We start from the raw sequence: 23,230 nt of genomic DNA on the forward strand, positions 1-23,230 counted from the left end.
ACATTATTATACACTCACCGGCACAAAATTCCGCCACCTAAAATTTTTGATTGTTTGACAAACTATAACTTTATTATTTGTACTCCGATTTTCAAAATACTTGCATCAGTTTGTAGGTACATGTATTGATGTCGTTTTTTATTATTCCGGTAATAAATTTTTTTGCTTAGATGGCATTATACGGGGGTGAATGGAAGCGTTGTATTTTCTCTTAACTTTAAAAAATTCTGTGAAAATTTTTTGAGGGCTGATTTTGTTTCATACTCATTTTGTATTATCCTAGAAGTATCACTAAAGTTTTGTTTTTTGAATTATACAACTATCTCTTTTTTTGTAAGAGCTGTAAATAAAAACACTGCTTTGAAGGTTTTTTAATTAAAAATATCAAACTCACTAAAATTAACAAAACAAAACAAAATTAATAACAAAACCAAACAACTCAATAGCGGGTATGTCCACCTCTTGCAGCAACGACTGCTCGCAATCTCTTTGGCATCGAATAAAGGTGTGTTATCCTTGCCTCGGGAATAGCCCGATATTCCTCTACCAGGGCCATAACTGTACCAAATTTTCTGGAGGCCTAGGATAACGGCGAATAGCTTTTTTTAATTCATCCCATAAATACTCAATAGGATTGAGAGCTGGGCTGCATGCGGGCCATTCTAATCTTATCACTCCAACCTCTATTTTATGAGTCAATCAGTGTTTTTATTTACAAAAAATGGTACAGCTCTTACAAGAAGAGAGATATTCGGATAATTCAAAAAACAGAATTTTAGTGATGCCTCCGGGAAAATATGACAGGACTATGAAACAAAACCAGCCCTTTCATTTTTCCACAGAATGTTTTAAAGTTAGGAGGAAATACAACACTTCTATCCACCCCCGTATAATGAAATGCAAACAAAATTTTTGTTTTACCGGAATAATACCAAACGATATCAATACATGTACCTACAAACTGGTGCAAGAATCTTGAAAATCGGAGTACAAATAATAAAGTTATAAATTATCAAACTTAATCAAAAAATTTGGGTGGCGGAATTTTGTGCCGGTGAGTGTATATAATATTATAATTTCCTTGTTTGTATTTATGAATATATTACCCATAATATGATAAATAAAGACGGTTTATTTGTTTTTATTAACTACTTATATTTCTGCAACTACTTTCAGAAACATCTTAGTATCTCATTTTAAACACTTATTAACTTACACCGATTGGCTTCTGAGGCATCGATATTATAGTCAGTTTGTTTTTAGATTATCTCCAAAAGAGCAAGATGGAAATTATGGAGATACTAACTGAACATTCATCTCACGAAGAAAAGTATATGAACCCACATGCAGAAGGAAAAACATCAAATAAAAATATGAAAGTTGTGACTAGAAAAAAAACTCACAAGTATGAAATTTGTTTTAAGCAATTTGGTGAAGCATTTACTTTAAAAGCCCATTTGAGAACACACACTGGAGAAAAACCTCACAAGTGTGAAATTTGTTTTAAGCAATTTAGCGTAGCAAGTCATTTGAAAAGACATTTGAGAGTGCACACTGGAGAAAAACCTCACAAGTGTGAAATTTGTTTTAGGCAATTTAGCCAAGCAGGTAATTTCAACAATCATTTGAGAAGACACACTGGAGAAAAACCTCACAAGTGTGAAATTTGTTTTAAGCAATTTGGTGAAGCATTTAATTTAAAAGCCCATTTGAGAACACACACTGGAGAAAAACCTCACAAGTGTGAAATTTGTTTTAAACAATTTAGTAATGCAGGTTCTTTAAAAACACATTTGAGAGTGCATACTGGAGAAAGACCTCACAAGTGTGAAATTTGTTTTAAGCAATTTCGCGTAGCAAGTAATTTGAAAACACATTTGAGAGTGCACACTGGAGAAAAACCTCACAAGTGTGAAATTTGTTTTAAGCAATTTAGCCAAGCAGGTAATTTCAACAATCATTTGAGAAGACACACTGGAGAAAAACCTCACAAGTGTGAAATTTGTTTTAAGCAGTTTATTACAGCACTAGAACTAAAACTACATTTGAGAGTGCACACTGGAGAAAAACCTCACAAGTGTGACATTTGTTTTAAGCAGTTTATTAGAGCAAGAGAACTAAAACTACATTTGAGAGTGCATACTGAAGAAAAACCTCACAAGTGTAAAGTTTGTTTAAAACAATTTCGTCGAATAGTTCAATTAACTGGTCACATGAAAGTTCACACAGCAGAAAAACCTCACAAGTGTGAAATTTGTTTTAAGACCTTTTCTTATTTGCGTATTTTAAAAAATCATTTGCGAATACACCCTAGAGAAAAACTTTTCAAATGTGAAATTTGTTTGGAGGAGTTTAGTGAGCCACATAATTTGAAAACACATTTGAAAGTAGTTCATACTAGTAAAAAGCCATACAAAAAATGATTTTCCGTGTAAAAATAGCGTTTCAAAGTGCTTTGAAAAATGTACAAATTTGTATTATAAAAACAACAAAATGTTCAATATATATTTTAAAACTATTGTAGTATTTTTTTGTACACTTTGTATATCGTCGATTATGTGACAATACCTCATATCTGTTTTATCATGAGTTTTGTATGAGAGACTAAAAATTTGTTTAGGGTCTCCTCCTGTTTTCATATGATATATTTTGACTTATTTTGTAGTAAATTCAACTATATATTTACTACAAAACATGTCATAACTTATGCTATTCTAGTAAAATAAGATTACACTACATGTAAATCAAAATGTAAGTTCGTACAAGTTGGAACAAAATTTATATCAAAGTTTAGGTGGGTAGGTGGGTCTTGAAAATATCAAAGATTTTCGCAAGAAAGTATCCAAATGATATGAGGGGATCATTATTTAAATAATTAAAAAAGGGGTCATGTTTGCACAATATTTACTTTTTTAACTGCTGAGATCATTTACATTTTAACGAAGGTTTTAGGATTTTTTTCTGCAAAGCTGCAAATTTGCAAAAAATTATTATTTGCGTTTTAAATAAGTACATACTATAGATTATTTTATTTTATAGGAGAAGTTGCACTATGATATCAATATTAAGTGAAAAAAAAATTGGTTAAAAATATTTAATAATTTATGAGATATTTAATTTGTTTATTAAATATTACTATATTTTCAATTGCAAAAACGCGGTTGTTGCCAAAACAATATAAATCTATTTAAGGCTTCATTACTTTTATTTTTATGTATATTTTCAACAAATGTACTGATAAATTCAATTTTCAATTTAACTCCCCTATAAAATGGCATTTGAAAATTGTTCTAATTTGTTTATAAATTGTTTTTTAAATAACGTCGCGGAGATTAAACATTTTGAAATCCCGTTTCGATAATCGGATTCCTGGGAATTTTTCACTAATTAACAAATTTTTTTGTCATTATTTCTTCTTTTTTCCTTATAGTAAAAACATAGTTTTGCTTCTACATGTTGTTTCATTAAAATTGTCCAATCTGTGAGTTGTAAATTCTAGACATCAAAATATTAAGATTTAACCAAAATCATTTAAATAAAATATGGCTCCTTATTGAGTTACAGGGTGTTTTATTTAAAAATTTAAAAAATATTTTTGTTCAGTGTAGGCACTATACACCCTATGTAAATAAGTTAACTAGACGTTTCCAGATATTACCAGAGTCGTTCTAAAAGGGACAGCAAATAATTGACCCTTCCCAAATTCTACGTCACTGGAGAAATTGCCATTTTAGCTCAATTTTCAGATTCTTCAATACTGTCAATGTAAATAACATACTCTTCACTCGTAACGATAAAATCATTAGTTTTCGATATATTTGAAGTTACGTGTAACGGCAGTTATTTTGATTAATGTTTTGTGCAGCTTAATTTTTAGTTTCAAATATCTCTCATGATTTTATTATTTAGACTGAAGAATATACTATTCATTCTTAACGGTAAAATCGTTAGTTTTGGAGATATTTAAAACTAAAAATTAAGCGTCACAATACATTAATCAAAATAACTGTGCCGTTACATGTTTAACTTCAAATATATCGAAAACTAATGACTTTATCGTTACGAGTGAAGAGAATAATATTTACATATATAGTACAGGAGAATCTAAAAATTGTGCTAAAATGGCAATTTCACCAGTGACGTAGAATTTGGGAAGGGTCAACCATTTTTACTGTCCCCAGTCGTACGCCTCTGGTAATTGCCGGAAACGTGTATTTAAATAATTCCATAGTGTGTATTATAGTACTTACACTTTTTACCATATATGAAAAGGGTACCTCGAATAGTTTTAAAATACTGAGCAAAAATATTTTTTAAATTTTTAAATAAAACACCCTGTAACTCAATAAGGAGCCATATTTTATTTAAGTGATTTTGGTTAAATCTTAATATTTTGATGTCTAGAATTTACAACTCAGAGATTGGACATTTTTAATGCAACAACATGTAGAAGCAAAACTCTATGTTTTTACTATAAGAAAAAAAAAGAAGAAGAAATAACGACAAAAAAATTTGTTAATTAGTGAAAAATTTCCAGGAATCCGATTATCGAAACGGGATTTCAAAATGTTTAATCTCCGCGACGTTATTTAAAAAACAATTTATAAACAAATTAGAACAATTTTCAAATGCCATTTTAGGGGGGAGTTAAATTGAAAATTGAACTTATCAGTACATTTGTTGAAAATATACATAAAAATAAAAGTAATAAAGCCTTAGAGAGATTTATATTGTTTTGGCAACAACCGCGTTTTTGAAATTGAAGATATAGTAATATTTAATAAACAAATTAAATATCTCATAAATTATTAAATATTTTTTAACCATTTTTTTTTCACTTAATATTGATATCATAGTCCCTAATAGCACAAGGACGTCCAACGGACGTCCTTCACGGACTTTAGGGACGTCCATTGGACGTCCGTTTTCGTCCGAGGAACGTCCTTTATACGTCCTATTTTGGTCCAAATGTCGCGCTACCGAACGTCCATTGGACGTCCATCTAAGGTCCGAGGGGACGTATATTGGACCTTAATCGGACGTAATTTGGACCTTAATCGGACGTCCTAGGGGACGTAAATTGGACCTTAATCGGACGTAAATTGGACCTTAATCGGAAGTAAATTGTACCTTAATCGGACGTAAATTGGACCTTAATCGGACATAAATTGGACCTTAATCGGACGTAAATTGGACCTTAATCGGACGTAAATTGGACCTTAATAGGACGTAAATTAGACCTTAATCGGACGTAAATGGGACCTTAATCGGACGTAAATTGGACCTTAATCGGACGTAAATTGGACCTTAATCGGACGTAAATTGGACCTTAATAGGACGTAAATTGGACCTTCATCGGACGTAAATGGGACCTTAATCGGACGTAAATTGGACCTTAATCGGAAGTAAATTGGACCTTAACCGGACGTCCTAGGGGACGTGAATTGGACCTTAACAGGACGTCCAATTTTGGTCCAAATGCCACGTTGCCAAACGTTCAATGGAGGTCCACTTAACATCCGAAGGGACATTCGGTGGACGTCAATTGGGCCTTCATAGGACGTCCCAGTTTGGTCCAATGTCTTGCTGCCGAACATCCATCTAATGTCGTGGGAAATAAAAAATATATTTTTTAAGGAACTTATATTACATCTTATATTAAATTACAATTATTGGATATTACATTATTTACATTAAATTACAATACACTTCTCCAAGAAATTAACGCACCACCTTAAATATGAGGTATTTTTGATGTCTCGTATTTCCTAAACCTGTTGTTTCATCTAAGTGATTTTTTTAATAATATTATAGCCTAGGCTATAGGTTACCTCCTTAAGCTTGTCATGCACAGGGAGCTATGCTGTAATATATGTACATTATATCATATCGCTCTCTATAGTAATGAGTGAGCCTGCAGACAGGAAACAAATGGTTCCGTATGTGCAGGCTCACTCATTACTATAGAGAGCGATGTGATATAATATATATTACAGTATAGCTCCCCGTGCATGACAAGCATAAGGAGGTACTTAACCTATAGCCTAGGGCCTAGGCTAGAATATTATAAAAAAAATCACTTAGATGCAACAACATGTTTAGGAAATTCGAGACATCAAAAATGCCCAATTTTTAAGGTGGTGCGTAATGGGCTGTATATACAGGGTGTAACAAAAATACAGGTCATAAATTAAATCACATATTCTGGGACCAAAAATAGTTCGAATGAACCTAACTTACCTTAGTACAAATATGCACATAAAAAAAGTTACAGCCCTTTGAAATTACAAAATGAAAATAGATTTTTTCGATTATATCGAAAACTATTAGCGATTTTTTATTGAAAATGGACATGTGACATTATTATGGCAGGAATATCTTAAAGAAAAATTATGGTGAAATTTGTGCACCCCATAAAAATTTTATGGGGGTTTTGATCCCTTAGATCCTCCCAAACTTTTGTGTACGTTCCAATTCAATTTTATTATTGTGGTACCATTAGTTAAATTCAATATTTTTGTTTCTTAGTATTTTTCAGATAAGGCAGTTTTTATCGAGTTGCGACTTCTTTTTTAACATGTCTTTGTGTACGTTCCAATTAAACTATTACTGAGGTACCATTAGTTAAACAGAATGTTTTTAAAACATTTTTGCCTCTTTGTATTTTTTCGATAAGGCACGTTTTATCGAGATCTGGCTTTTTTTTTACTATGGTTCAAAATATACCTAAAAATGTAAAGCATAAATAAGTCTGCATATTATTATTAAGTCTCCATAATCGTACTTAACCATATACAAATATGTGGTGGATTTGACAAATATTCAAAATATTTCGATAAAAATTGACTTTTCGAAAAAGCAATAAGAGGCAAAAAAGTTTTTAAAACGTGTTTAAATGGTACTACAATAATAATTAAATTGAAACATGCACAAAAGTTTGGGGGGGGGGGGGGTTTATAGGAACAAAACCCCTATAAAATTTTTATGGGGTGTCCAAATTTTACTATAGTTTTTTCGTAAGATACTGCTGCCATAATAATGCCACATGTCCATTTTCAATAAAAAATCTCTAATAGTTTTCGATATATTGGAAAAAATCACTTCATCTTGTAACTTCAAATGAGTGATAAAGGCACAGAGACTTAGATGGCGAGGTCACATTGAAAGGATGCCAAACACGAGGAATCCAAAAAGGGTACTAAACTATACTACAGCTTCAAGAAAGAGAAGAGGAAGGCCGAAAAATAGATGGAAGCAAGAGGTCGAAAAAGATTTGGAAAGAATGGTGCTACAGGGTCAGAAAAGAAAAATGAATAACAGGAAGGAATGAAGAAAAATCACATATCAAGCCAGAGAAGATCTCAGTACATAAAGAAACGTGAAAATGAAGAGAAAAAAAAACAAACTTTTCAAGCCATGGGCCTCTAAGGCCCTTAGTGCTATTATATATATAATATATAACATCAAAGGGCTGTAACTTTTCTTGTGTGCACATTTGTACTAAGGTAAGTTAGGTCCAATCAAACTATTTTTGGTCCCAGAATATGTGATTAAATTTATGACCTGTATTTTTGTTACACCCTGTATATATCTACATATTTCGTCTAATTTACTGACTGTCGCGCGTCATCCGCGTCGTAGCCTGTGACGTCGCATGATACCAACACGAAATATTTAGGCGGTAGGTGTGTTCTTTTTTAGAATCACTTTGCCGAGTACACTGGAATTACAGCCACTAGACATATTTTATTATATACGCGTAGAAATAATATTTGAAGATTTCTATTAATGTTAACCTAAAGAAATACACAATAATATGTTTCATTTAATTTGTATAAATGGATTATAAAGCGTTTTTATGAAGCAGATTTGTTCGGATCACACTGTAACTGTAATCGAACGAAGGTGACATTTTAGAATAAATTGGTAACATTTATTTGACAGTTGCGGTGATGACACTTCATATTTGTTTATATTCTTTACTATAAGTATCTGTTTTATTTATTATATTTACTGTTTTTATTATTTACTTTACTATAAAAAGATCCTCTACTATAAAAATATAAATTTCACCTAATTTTATAACGACTTGGAATAATCGAGGTATCTGACAACTTTTTTAGTTGTTATTGTAGACATACTTATACAAAGAAACCTACCGGCTTTTTGCCAAGAGTTGCCGTTTTTTAATTATTAACAATGCAGTGCAAAAACGCTTGCACTGCAAATCTTAAAAGATTATAACTTAATTCTTGTTCTCTATTTCTTAAGTTTTTACTTATTTACATTGAATATTAATTTGTTTTGTTGTATAATCCACGTTTACAATAATTATGTGATAAATTTGATTTAAAATGGATTCAGGATCTTTTTATACTTTGGCAACTATGTCAACTTAGATCTCTGGCGTAGATAATGACGTGCAACGGTAAGTAAATTAGATGGACTGTAGGTTATATTTGGTTCTTGGGACATCAAAGTATATTTTTTAGACATTCCCTGGATATAGTCACCGATGTGACATATCTCCGATTTGTTTTTCATGAGTTTTGTAAGAGAGACTAAAAACTTTTTTTATAGTCACCTCCTGTTTTCATATATTTTTTGACATGTTTTGTAGTAAATTCAACTATCTATTTACTACAAAACATGTCAAAATTTACATGTGAAAGCAGATGATCCTAAAAATGGTTTTTCGTCTCGTACAAAATTCATGAAAAAGCAGATAGGAGAATTATTGTACATTACAATTCTCTGATGTTTGGGAAAAAGGGCTTAAGTCAGAATTGCACATCGATAATGTTTTGATGATTTCTACAGTACTGTAGTAGATTCTACTGTACATACAGTTTACATCTACAACAGTTTTTTTCTGGTCCAGATTTCATCAAAACATTATCAATGTGCAATTCTGACTTAAGCCCTTTTTGCCAAACATAAAAAAACAATCTGGTCATAACTGACCAATGAGCAATTTTAATTTAACCTAAATTACTACTGTTTCTTAAAATGAAGAGCTTACCCCATAGCGTCTCTTATCTAATCTAACAAGATCGTGCACTATTCTAACATACACAGGCACAGCACACAAGCACTATGCTCCGTTTTTCACTATCACCTATCACTCAAACTAGTTCAAAAGGCTTTGTCCTCTTCAATCTTCTAGTTTGCCCAGTAGTATCGAGGAGCTGGATTTCCTCAATATTCTTGAACTTATGAAGTTGTTGCTCGTGACTTATTCCTGCTATCTTCTTGATATTTGTTGATAAAGTAATAACTTATTATGCATGGACAATGTGGACTTTCTTCCAACTAGCCAATACACTTTTTATATCTCTCTTTTGCCTTTCATAGCCACAAGGCTATACATTTCCTCCTTGGTTTTTTTTTTGTAGACCACTTTCAGCCGATTCTAAAAAAAATTAAAAAGAACGGTAATTTTTCTATTCTTTACAATTAAAAATCAAAAGAAATAGGTACTATTTACAGGTAATAATATGCATGTATAAATGATTCGTTTCATAAAGAATAAAGAAAATTGAAAACGGATTTTATAATACTTACAAAATTGTTTAAACAAGAGATCCAGCCAGAGTCCAGAGCAAAAACTAGCAGACAGTACAGCAAAAAAGCCACTAATTTCCATTTCCCACACCCCCTTATCGACAGTTATCGATGCATTTTTTTCCAATCAAAATTTTTACTAAATTTTTAGGTTATCGGTTATCCATGAAAATGAAATAAATATATGAAATGTGATGACCAATGAATGCCAATGACCACGCGACGCTACATAGATACTCGCGCGGCAAATTTGAAAATGAACGCAAATTGAATAGTAAATGGCCTCTCTTAAAATCTTGTAATGGAAAATTTTACCCCTCCAGGAAGACATTGTACTATGTTCATAGAATATCTTGTGGTAACTTTCCACCCATAATTTAATCAGATAGATGTTCACGGAATAGAACGGTAGTACCTACATTCCTGGAATGTTTTGTGTTGTTAGGATTAAACTTTTATTTTATTTATTCTTGAATATTTCCTATTGTTAAACATTTGTAACCAATAATTTACAAATAAGATTTTCATTACATTACTATCCGACAAGCCAGTGCTGGCGCGTGACCTTGAGTGAAAATACACAGCGTCAAATGCAGAATACGAGAAGGTCAGCCGCCACCTTTCGCTTGTCGCTCTGTACATAAAATCAAAAACATGTTTTGGATATTAAACTATATATAGTTTATAATTGTAATAATTGTATATACAATTTTGAATTAAGATTTTAATCTTTTCGATTTAAACTACAGTAAATCCTGTGTTACCGGCCCCCTGCAAACACCGGCCACCTGTACTAACGGCCAGTTTAAAAATTCCCCAAACCAATTACAGTAAAACCTGTCAGTAACGGCCACTAAAAATGAAAAAGCTATTGGCCGATATAGAAAGGTGACCGGTATTGCCAGTTTTTGTAGTCTAGATATAATTGGTTTGGGGAATTTTTAAACTGGCCGTTAGTACAGGTGGCCAGTAACACAAGTTTTACTGTATATCTAGACTACAAAAACTGGCAATAACGGCCACCTTTCTATATCAGCCAATAGTTCTTTCATTTTAGTGGCCGTTATTGACAGGTTTGACTGTATTTCATTAACGTAAAGTTAACGCGTAAGTTAATATTTTATTGAATTATTTTGCTATTTGATCCCGTAATAATGTGTCCAATATAAAATATATAAGCGTTCATAAAACGTCCGTATTTCGTCCAGTATGGACGTCCAAAGGACGTTCAACGTCGGACGTCCAAAGGACGTCCATATTTATTCCGTCCGAAGGACGTCCATATTTATTCCTTCCGAAGGACGTCCGTTTATAGTCCATGGACGTAAGGACCAAAAATGGACCTATTTTGGACGTCCAAAGGACGTCGTGTGCTATTAGGGGTGCAACTTGTCCTATAAAATAAAATAATCTATAGTACTTATTTAAAACGCAAATAATAATTTTTTGCAAATTTGATTTTTAAATTTATATCATTATTTAAATAAAGAGGGGGTCAAATTGAATTTAGTAAGTTTTAGGTAAAAGACATCCTTCAGCTTTGCAGAAAAAAATCCTAAAACCTTCATTAAAATGTACATTATCTCAGCCGTCAAAAAAGTAAATATTGTGCAAAAATGACCCCTTTTTAATTATTTAAATAATGATCCCCTCATATGATTTGGATACTTTCTTGAAAATATCTTTTGTACTCACCTAAACTTTGATATAAAATTTGTTCCAATCTGTACGAATTTACATTTTGATTTACATGTATATTTTGAGGTCTAGAATTTACAACTCAGAGATTGGACATTTTTAATGAAACAACATGTATAAACAAGACTATATTTTTACTACCGTAAAGTGAGGCTACTTTGCGACACATGTGGTTACTTTGTGACAGTTGCCTCTAAAGTTAAAATTATTAACTTGGCCGAGCCATATTAGAAATGCTGGAATAATTAAAATGTTTTATCTCAATAGTAGAGTATGTGCACTATCTAGGGAACAATAACCAAAGTTCCTAGTGCAACTTTCGCTGGTCATGCCACAGATGATTTGATCATCGTCAAAACAGGTGATTTTAGGTTGGCGTGAAAACTTTGACTTTTGAAGAAGAATTTTTACAAGATATTTCTACCAAAGTAAATTTATATTTTAACACAATATGTTACCTCCATTTAACATTAAAATGTCTGTAAAAAATGTACGGGTGTTTCTTTGTACCACAGTTAGAATTCCATATAAATATCGCAGAAAAACTTACGTGTCACAAAGAAAATCCCACCCATGGGGCGACTTTGTGACAACTTTTTTGACATTTTCTTGATTTCTATAACATCTAGCGCATTATAGTTTTCACTGAACATAGAGCAAAGATTGAGCTTTCAGGTGATATTTTTAAAATTATAATAAACCGAAAGTGTATCTACTATATCATCACAAAACCTGAAAAAGTGTCACAAAGTAGCCTCCCTTTACGGTATAAGAAAAAAAATAAGAAATAACGACAAAAAATTTTGTTAATTACTAAAAAATTCACAGGAATCCGATTATCGAAACAGCATTTCAAAATTTTTAATCCCCGCGACGTTATTAAAAAACAATTTATAAACAAATTAGAACAATTTTCAAATTCACAAATTATTAAATATTTTTTAACCAATTTTTTTGCTTAATACTGATCACATAGTAGTCTAGTAAAATAAAATTACACTACATGTAAATCAAAATGTAAATTCGTACAGGTTGAAACAAATTTTATATCAAAGTTTAGGTGGGTACAAAACATATTTTCAAAAAAGTATCCAAATCATACAAGGGGTTCATTGTTTAAATAATTAAAAAGGGGTCATTTTTTCAAAAAAAAAATACTTTTTTAACTGCTGAGGTCATTCAATTACTAATGAAGGTCTATAGTAATATTTTCTACAAAGTTGAAGGGTAAATCTATCACATAAGACTTATTAAATTAAATTTGACCCCCTATTTATTTAAATAATTATACATAAAACTTTAAAAACAAATTTACAAAAAAATATTTTTGGAGTTTTAAATAAGCACTATAAAATAACAGGAGAAGTTGCGCTATGTTATCAGTATTAATAAAAAAAATGGGTCCAAAAATATTTAATATTTTTTAAGATATGGAATTTGTTTATCAAATGTTACTCTATTTTCCATCGCAAAGACGCGGTTGTTGCCAAAGAAATATTCACCTGTATTAAATGTTATTATTTTTATCCTTATGTATATTTTCGATAAATGTATTGATAAATTCAAATTTCAATTAAACTTCCTCCTAAAATGGCATTTGAAAATTATTCATATTTGTTTATAATTTGTTTTTTTAATAACGTCACGGGTATTAAATATTTTGAAATGCCGTTTCGATAATTGGATTCCTGGGAATTTTTCACTAATTAACAAATTTTTTTGTCTCTTTTTCCTCTTCTTTTTTTTTGCGAGTTATATTACTATGGGCCCTTTTAGGGTTAAGTTTCATTAAAAATGTCGAATCTCTAAGTTGTAGATTCTAGACCTAAAAATATTAAGATTGGTCTAAAATCACTTAAATAAAATGTGACTACTTACTGAGTTACAGGGTGTTTTATTTAAAAATTATTTTTACCAAGTACTTTCAAACTATTTGACATATCCTTATCATACTTGGCAGAAAGTGTAGGTACTATACAGTCTACTAAATTGTGATAAATAAAAGTTTCTAGCTACTACCAGAGGCGTACGACATGGGATAGTTAATGGTTGACCCTTTCCAAATTCTACGCCACTGAGGTAATTACTATTTTAGCGAAATTTTTCGATTCTCCAATACTTTCTAAGCAAATAATGTACTCTTTACTGGTAACGCTTAAGTCATTAGTTTTCGAGATATTGGACGTTAAACATTAAACGGCATAGTTATTTTGATTGATTCATTCATTCATTTTAAACTTCCAATATCTCTCAAACTGATCAACTTTATCGATACCAATAAAGCTATTTACATACAAAGTATTGGAGAATCGAAAAATTTCGCTAAAATCGTAATTCACTCAGTGGCGTAGAATTTGGGAAGGGTCAATCATTCACTATCCCCTGTCGTACGCCTCTGGAACTAACTAGAAACGTTTATTAATCACAATTTAGTAGGGTGTATAATAGCCACACTTTCTGCCAAGTATGATAAGGATACGTCAAATACTTTTAGAGTACTTGGTAACAATAGTTTTTAAATTTTTAAATAAAACACCCTGTAACTCAGTAAGTAGCCACATTTTATTTAAGAGATTTTTGTTAAATCTTAATATTTTTAGGTCTAGAATCTACAACTTAGAGATTCGATATTCTTAATAAAATTTAGCCCTAAAAGGGCCCGTAGTAATATAAATACAAGAAAAAAAAGAAGAAGAAAAAACGACAAAAAAATTTTGTTAATTAGTAAAAAATTCTCAGGAACCCAATTATCGAAACGGAATTTCAAAATACTTAATCCCCACGACATTATTAAAAAAACAAATTATAAACAAATTTGAATAATTTTCGAATGCCATTTTAGGGGGGAGTTTAGTTGAAATTTAAATTTATCAATACATTTATCGAAAATATACATAAAAATAAAAATAATGAGATCTTAAGCAGGTGAATATTTCTTTGGCAACAACCGCGTTTTTGCAATTGAAAATATAGTAACATTTAATAAACAAATTCAATATCTCAAAAAATATTAAATATTTTCCGACCAATTTTTTTTGCTTAATACTGGTAACATGGCGCAACTTAATCTGTAAAACAAGATATTTTATAGTGCTTATTTAAAACGCTAAAAATATTTTTTTGCAAATTTGTTTTTAAAGTTTTATATACAATTATTTAAATAAATAGGGGGTCAAATTTAATATAGTAAGTCTTATGTGAAAGATTTACCCTTCAACTTAGCAGAAAAAAATCCCATAGATCTTCATTGATAAGTGAATTACCTCAACAGTTAAAAAAGTATTTTTTTTTCAAAAATGACCCCTTTTTAATTATTTAAGCAATGATCCCCTTGCATGATTTGGATACTTTCTTGAAAATATCTTTTGTACCCACCTAAATTTTGATATAAAATTTGTTTTAACCTGTACGAATTTACATTTTGACTTTTTTTTATTTTATTAGGCTATAGCGCAACCTTCCCTATTAAATAAAATAATTTATAGTGCCTATTTAAAACGCAGAAAAAATAATTTTTTGCAAATTTGAATTTCGTAAGTTTTAGGTGAAAGATTTATCCTTTAACTTTCCAGAAAAAAAATCTTAGAGGCCTTTATTGGAATGTAAATTACCTCAGCAGTTAAAAAAGTAAATATTGTGCAAAAATGACCCATTTTTAATGATTTAAACCATGATCCCCTTATGATTTGGATACTTTTTTAAAAATATCTTTTGTATTCACCTAAACTTGGATATAAAATTTGTTCCAACCTGTACGGAATTACATTTTGATTTTTTTTTATTTTATTAGGCTATACATAATAAAACAGGAGATGATCCTAAAAATGGTTTTTCGTCTCTCCTACAAGATTCATGAAAAAGCAGATAGGAGGCATTTTCACATTTCACATCATCGACGATATAATAAAAATTTCAAGTTTGTATCTAAGATTTCGAAATGCGTTGTAGATTTTTATCTTTATATTATACGCTATATGCACAATCAGCATGCTTAACCCTGTTTGGAGGTCTGGAGAATATACTACAAGGACAAAGATCCGAATATTCCAGTCAAATGTTATGTCTGTTCTACTCTATGGATGTGAAACCTGGAAAGTGACAAAATATCTTACAGACAAATTGCAGGTCTTTGTTAACAAATGTCTACGAAGAATTGTTCGTATTTTCTGGCCAAACACCATCAGAAACGAAGATCTGCTACACCTGACCCAACAAAAGAGGGTAGAAAATGAAATAAAATACAGAAAGTGGGGGTGGATAGGTCACACACTCCGAAAAGATAGTTCCAGTATTGCAAAAAATGCCCTAGAGTGGAATCCCCAAGGAAAGAGAAAAAGAGGTCGCCCAGCACAAACTTGGAGAAGATCCATCATGGACGAGATAAGAAGTCAAGGAAAGTCTTGGAATGAGGTGAAGGCCCTAGCGCAAAATAGAACCCGATGGCGCGTTTTCACTGAAGCTCTATGCTCCACTTAGGAGTTCAAGAACATTATATATATATATATAATATATATATATATATATATATATATATATATATATATGCACAATAAGGGTATGTGTATAAGTTTCGCATTTTAGTTTATGCAATCCATGTGCAGGTGGCGCGACCACTAAGCAGTGTGCCCCCCCTCCACGGTGGAACTAGCAAAACAGAACCAGTTGGCAATTACGAGGAACACCAATCATTCGTACATTTATTAATTCACCCTCGCACTCATACCCATTTACTCCAGGTTAAAAAAGGAGGCAGTCCGCGAGGTTAGATGTAAAAGGTCCTTCCCGCTAGCTGCCCCAGGACAGAACAAAAGAAACAGAAAGTAGACAGAATAAAAATAATACATAAGACAGTCGGCATGGACCAGATGTAGAGAGTCTTCCCCATACTAATTGTTACGACGTGCACCAAATTAATAAAATTAAAATGAATAAAATTCTTTAAAATACAAATGATAAAAAAAATTGTAGAAATAAAATTTGATAAATAAATAAAACCAGGTAAAATAGAATAAAATAGGCAGATAGCGAAATTTGGTTGTAAAGGGTCCTCTCCCCGCTGGCTGCCTTCCATGATACAAAACACGTTATACAATAAATAAACGGTCATCCGCCTGCAGTCGCCCCTCTTTCTCTTCTTAATGCTTTATTGTCTTTGTGACAAAAGCAATGATAAGGTCGAAATATCGCTTGCTGTCGATAGCTTTATGATTAGCTCCTCTAAAGGGGATCCCAGGCCCAGCTACAGCTCGGTACGCCGTTCTTCGTGACATGCGGGGCATACGAACACGACATGCCGAGTGTCATTCACCACCTCGCACTCAGGACATAGACCGTTCTCGGTTTCCCCTATATCTTACGACCTACCACAATTGTAACCATATTATAGTTGAATTATAGCACACTAATGTGTACACAAAATGAATAAAGGCCGCGTTGCTCAGAATCGGAGATGTGGGGGAGGTTCTTTGGAGCATTCTTACTAGCTCAGAAAAAGAAATAAAATTGGAGAAAAAGAATATAAAGGTATGTCATCTAGACATCATCTCCGATGTAACACTTTCCGCTGAACACGATGGAGGTCGCAGAATTATCCTACGACTTCAGAAAAAGCCGAAAAATTTGCTGAGTAAATTACTTTTGTTTTCATTTCTCCCCAATATGTCTATCACAGTTTTGTTTTTTTATCGCTGTTTCAATGTTTGTAGGTAGGTACCCTAGTTGTTCTGTGGTTTGTTAAAGTTTTTCTGCATTGACTTGCAAGTGCGAAATTTGTTTTAAGCAATTTGGTCAAGCAGGTGCTTTAAAAAGACATTTGAGAGTGTATACTGGGGAAAAACCTCATAAGTGTGAAATTTGTTTTAAGCAATTTAGTAGAGAAGACTATTTAAAAGATCATTTATTGAGAACACACACTGAAGAAAAACCTCACAAGTGTGAAATCTGTTTTAAGCAGTATATTACAGCAAGACATCTGGAATTGAATTTGAGAGTGCACACTGGAGAAAAACCTCACAAGTGTGAAATTTGTTTTAAGCAATTTATTCAAGCAGGTGCTTTTTTAAAAAGACATTTGAGTGTGCATACTGGAGAAAGACCTCACAAATGTGAAATTTGTTTTAAACAGTTTATTACAGCAAGTGAGCTGAAACTACATTTTTTTAAACTGCACACTAAAGAAGAACCTCACAAGTGCGAAATTTGTTTTAAGCAATTTGGTCAAGCAGGTTCTTTAAAAAGTCATTTAAGAGTGCATGCTGAATAAAAACCTCACAAGTGTAAAATTTGCTTAAAATTGGTCAAAAATCTCAATTAACTGGTCACTTCCCCGATAGCATGTAAACTTGTGACAAGTTTGATTCTTCTTTGATTTTAAATTGCTGCGTCAAATATGACGAGGCAAGTTTGTGTCAAGTTTGCTGCAATATTGTTATGACAAAGATGATGATTCAAGTTTGTAGCAAAGCAACTTTGCTGCAAGCGTACAGTTGCAAAGCCATGTCACACGTGCCATCTATTACGCGAGATTTCAGTTTCTCCAGGACTTGTGTTATGGGAGAATTTGGACCAATCACGAGTCACAGATTTTCGATTTTTTGACACTTGACAGTTCGATTGTCAACTTTCGAAAATGAAAATAGATCCATACCATTTACCACAATAAGGGCCGGTACTTTATGTCTCCGTTAACAGCCGGTTAGTTAACCGGGGTTTAATCGGGACATAAATATATGCATAACATAGACATAAACGCAATTATACTTATTATTATATTCATAAATAATTATAATGATAATTATAATTGCTTTTATTACAACGCAAGAGGCTCTATGAGGTACTTTTCTGTCCCGATTAAACCCCGGTTAGCTAACCGAGGTTTAACCGGGACATAAAGTACCGGCCCTAAAACTAAAAACAAATTTGTTTTTAATATTGTGTGTTTACCTCTTTAATTTTGTTATTTTTATCCATTTTTATTTTGTTCTGTAGTATTCTGTACTTTTATTGATCTTTGTAGGTTAATTGGATTATTTAGAAGTTTAATTGGATTTACTTACTTGTATTTATCAAAGTGCACTCTAAAAATGAACGCTGTGTCTAGGTACACGCTAACGTGTACGCAAATAAAAAAGTTAGGTACACGCGAAACATCATCAAGTCAGTGACGTCACTATTTAGCGTGCACTATGGCACTGTTATTGGTTTTTTGCATACACGCTAATAACTTGAGCCGCGTGTATGCTGTGGTAAGTAGGTAGGATATATTCCGTGATTATCAGAATCTTAATTTGTCTAATCGCGTTGTGTTTACACTTTAATATTGATTAGTAAAGAGATTTCTTATTTGTTTTTAAATCAACTATGGAGTGTCCCAAGTAGCAATTTGTCGACGCGACAACGTTGTCTACCGCGTGGCAACGTTTTCTTACAACGTTGTTATTACCTAGAAGACGACCCTATGCTGCACTGGTTTGGTGGACGATTTTTGAGTTGTCTTGACGTTGCCTAGGCAACCTCCTGTAAGCAACATCGTTTCGTAAGCGTTGCATAAGACAACTGAAGCGACTATAAAATGCACCTGCGCGTGCAATAGTTGCTCAAGGAGTCAGACTAGTTATGTTTTTTTACCTATATTTTTAACACCTGTATGGTGAATGCGAAAACCAAAAAGTAAACTGTTTTGACATCGTATTGGGTATTTAAATTTATATAAATACATAAAGGACTTCCCTAACAACACACAACATTCCAGGAATGTATTACCAAAGTTCTATCAATATTTGAATGTCCTGGACATTTAGGGAACATTCGGTGAACATCTGTTTAAATTATTCCTGGAATGTTACCATAAGACATTCTGTGAACATACTACCAATGTTCCTATATTTTAAGTTGCGAAATAATACATACGTGTAACAGATACAACATTACTTATAACATACCAGACAAACTAAGTGACACTTTAGGCCTACAGTGCAATAATATGTCAAATTTAAAGAGTTTCCCAAGTTCAATTAATACAATATTATAAACATACAAATGTAATAAAAATTATTGTTCGCGAATATTCAATTTGGAATGCGATTTTGTTAATAAAAAAAATACTTATAACTTATGCAAAACCCAAGAGAGGCATTTATATTTATTTCTTTTGCGTTCATTTTCAAATTCGCCGTGCATATATTTTTGTGCATGGCGCTTGAGAGGGCATCACGTGACTAAAAACGACCAACCAACGACCTCGCTTCGGCCATCTTGGCATCTTCATCTTGGCCACCTTGCTTTGCCGTGGGTGGATCGTTGTTTGTATTATTTGTGCTTTTTAAGAATATTTTTTTAATTAGGATACTTTTATAATAGCTTTAATAGTATTATTAACATAGTGAATAAAATGGTGTCCTGTTTTTAACGCAGTTGGAGTAGCAGAAACAAATGTAGATAAAAAAATCTGCAGGAATAACGTTTCAATTATGACAGAAGCTCCAAACAAATGACTGTGAATGAAAAGCCCTATTAAAAGGTTAGTATGCAAATATGTAAACGAAGGCATGCCCTGTATTTCAGAAAATAAATTAATACTATTAATACCCTAATAATACTATTCATAAAAAATCTTTTAAGTAACCTAGATATAACAAAGTGAATAAAAGGCATAAATCAGAAGAATTATTATTTTATTTTATAAGTTAATAATTGGTCATATCCATTTATTATTTTAATAATAATTGTGAATAAGCCACAAACTTCGCTTATTCCTAACTAAAATAGTAAATAGAGATAATAACAATAGGATTTGTAAAACTAAAGTAATTCTTTTTGCGTTTTTGCTAATGTATGCCTTTATAAATAGGATGGTAGACCACACACTATAATATGCAGTACCAACTAATGAATACACAGAATATTATAGTCGATTTGCTAAACTCAGTCTCAGTACTACTGAGTCTCAGACACAACTGGCTAGTGATTTTAGTAAATAATTTTGCCAATTTGGTAAAATTGGCAAAAAAAAATAATAACTAAATAGTTAATAATTACTGTAATTTTGGCAAAATTGGCCAAAAACAAAAAAAATTACCTACTAAAATCACTAGCCAGTTGTGTCAGAGTTTGGGGAACCGACTATACTAATAAACAATTTCTAAGCTGTTTTATAATATTTTGTGAGTCCATTAATCATATTTTTTATTTAAAACTAAAATTTGTTAATAATGCTTAGTAATGCATATATTTTGTATTTTTAGCTTTCCAGAAGATCCTGCGAAGAAGACATGAAGTATAGATCAGATTTGTTAATAGAGGAGTATGTTCAAAACACTTTTTAGAAAAAGATATTGACAGAACTTCACTTTCATCTGTTCGTTTAAGAGACTGTGCTGTTCCAATAGCTTATGTCACACAGGTATATGCATTTTTTTTCTTGGTTTTAACATCTTTAAACGCGAAATACGCAATAGCCTATCGAATTGATGCCATGTTATTTTTCATTATTAAGGTCTTTGTTTATTATTGTGTATGTGTATTAACAACAGAAACATTTTTGGTTATTCTTTATTTTATTTTATATTTTGTCATCAAGTGTTCAGTCAATGTATGTAGTTTTCTTATGTACACCTTTATGGGTTTATACCTGGTGGATGTATATTTCAATAAATAAATAAATAAATAACCTAATTAATAATACAGTCTGTACAATATAGATACTGTTGTAATTCATTATCTACATCGGAGATCTAAGTTGACATTGTTGCCCAACTGCAAAAAATTTTTGAATTCATTTTAAGTCAAATATATCACATAATTATTGCGAAGTAGATTATACAACAAAACAGATTAATATTCAATGTAAATAAATAAAAACATCAGAAATAGAAAACAAGAATTAAGGTATAATCTTATGTTACAGTTATTAAGGTACCAAGGGTATTATAAGGATAATAACGCTTGAGGTCAATGGTGTTTTTAACAAGGGCCTGAGGGATATACGTTGACCGAAAGCGTTATTATTATAATACCTGTGGTGCCTTCAACGTTTAATGTCTGACTAAATTATTCTTTATATGCGAAAAATTTGAATGAATTTTGAATTGATTAGTTTTTAAATAAGTACATTTACCAGTAACAGTAGTAACATAATTGTGGTAACCATAGTTTTACTTAGGTTGATATTTGTCAACTTGACAGTATCTAAGTCGTTATTTAAATCGTTATATCGTACTTAACAGACTTCGAAATGTCATTATTTGTCAAATAATGTACCAGTAGGACATTAAAGTAAATAATAAAAACAATAAATATAATGAATACTAAATACTTATTTGTTTGTGAAAAATCTATTTCTTTGTGGCTTTTTTGTAATTAACTATTCTAATGAGGAAATAAGCCACAATTTACTTGAAAAAATAATTTTATTAAGGTTTCTACTTCCACGTCGGATGTCGTTGTCAAAATACAAAATGTTCATTATTATTATTTTATTTATTAAATATTATTTATTATTTATTTAAATATTATTTAATATTTATTTTTTTATTATTATTATTTATGCGTATTATTACCTGTAAATAATATTTCTTCTGATTGTTAATTGTAAAGGATAGAAAAATTACCTTTTATTTTATTTTCTTTTAGAATCAGCTGAGAGAAGTGGTCTACAAAAAACCAGAAAGGAAACGGAATATGTGGCTACGAAAAGCAAAAGAAAGGTTTACAAAGCAAATGTGACACATTTTTTTATAATATTTAGGAATGTCAGTAAATTACATTAAAAAATGTATGTAAAGATTTTTTGCAATAAAAATGTTTATATTTATCAAGGATGTATTATTTGGTATGGCCACATATCGTCAGTGATGTGACAATACCTCCTATCTGTTTTTTTCAAGAGATTTGTAAGATAGACTAAAAACTTGTTTCGGCCACCTCCTGTTTTCATATATTTTTTGACTTGTTTTGCAGTAAATTCAACTATCTATTTACTACAAAAAAGTCAGAATACGTACGAAAACAGAAAGTGACCTTAAAAAATGTTTTTCGTCTCCTGCAAACCTCATGAAAAAACATATAGGAGGTATTGTCACATTACTGACGATATATTTCAGTGAATGTCTAAAAAATATACTGTGAATGTTCAAAGAACGTTCGTAGACATTCATGGAATGTTCTAACAAGACATTCAGTCTAAAAATATACTGTGAATGTCCAAAGAACATTCATGGAATGTTCCAACAAGACATTCAGTCTAAAAAATAGACTGTGAATGTCCAAAGAACATTCGTAGACATTCATGGAATGTTCCAACAGAACATTCTAAGAATATTTAAAATGCTGACACAGCACTTTCCTGGTACTTTCCAGGGACATTCGTGTGCATTTGGGGACATTCCAGGAATGTTTTCAATGTCCTGTGTGTACATTCTAGGAGCATTCATGGAATGTTTTGTGTTATTAGGGTTATTACCTGATGTGAAATTTATAAACGCATCTCAGATTACCGTCAAATATGGATATTTCACCTTTAAAAAACACACGCGCTCCTTTTTTTATGACATTTTTGACAAAAATATGCAAATTTAAAAAATCAAATTTTAATATAAATGTCAAAATTTATGTTAAAGATGTTCTGTATAAATTTAATGTATTGATGGTGCTTTTAAAGGTATCAGAAAATGCCTGCATTTTTTATATTCTGTGTTTTCATTTTCTTTACATCCCTTAAAATCTCAAGTAAAACCAAAATGGCGCATTAAACAATATTACCAATATTACTAAAAAAATACCTTATAACCAACCTTAGACGCATAAGACAACTTTAGAAGTCCAATCGCCAACCAAACCCGACCGCGCCGACTATCAAAACCATTTTAGAACGCACCCTCTTATTGGGCGACAGAGGTCATGTGACCAGTGTCAAAAGTGTATCATTCTCATTAACAGCGTTGCCACATTTAGTAGATTTCTACTTTTTTGG

General features: G+C 31.5%; 2 long non-coding RNA genes across 2 annotated transcripts; one reads left to right on the top strand and one right to left on the bottom strand.

Moving 5' to 3' along the window:
• Positions 1–5,481: 5,481 nt before the first annotated feature.
• Positions 5,482–10,084, bottom strand: LOC126882353 (uncharacterized). Its single transcript, XR_007697291.1, has 2 exons — positions 9,565–10,084; positions 5,482–9,412 (listed from the first exon to the last, which is right to left on the bottom strand). It is a non-coding gene; the product is annotated as an uncharacterized LOC126882353 (long non-coding RNA).
• A 5,779-nt stretch (positions 10,085–15,863) lies between these two features.
• On the top strand, positions 15,864–22,076 carry LOC126882352 (uncharacterized). Its single transcript, XR_007697290.1, has 3 exons — positions 15,864–19,780; positions 20,505–20,662; positions 21,892–22,076. It is a non-coding gene; the product is annotated as an uncharacterized LOC126882352 (long non-coding RNA).
• The last annotated feature ends 1,154 nt before the right edge of the window (positions 22,077–23,230 follow it).

Source organism: Diabrotica virgifera, chromosome 3 (assembly GCF_917563875.1).
Source record: "Diabrotica virgifera virgifera chromosome 3, PGI_DIABVI_V3a".
NCBI classification, from domain to species: Eukaryota; Metazoa; Arthropoda; class Insecta; order Coleoptera; family Chrysomelidae; genus Diabrotica; species Diabrotica virgifera.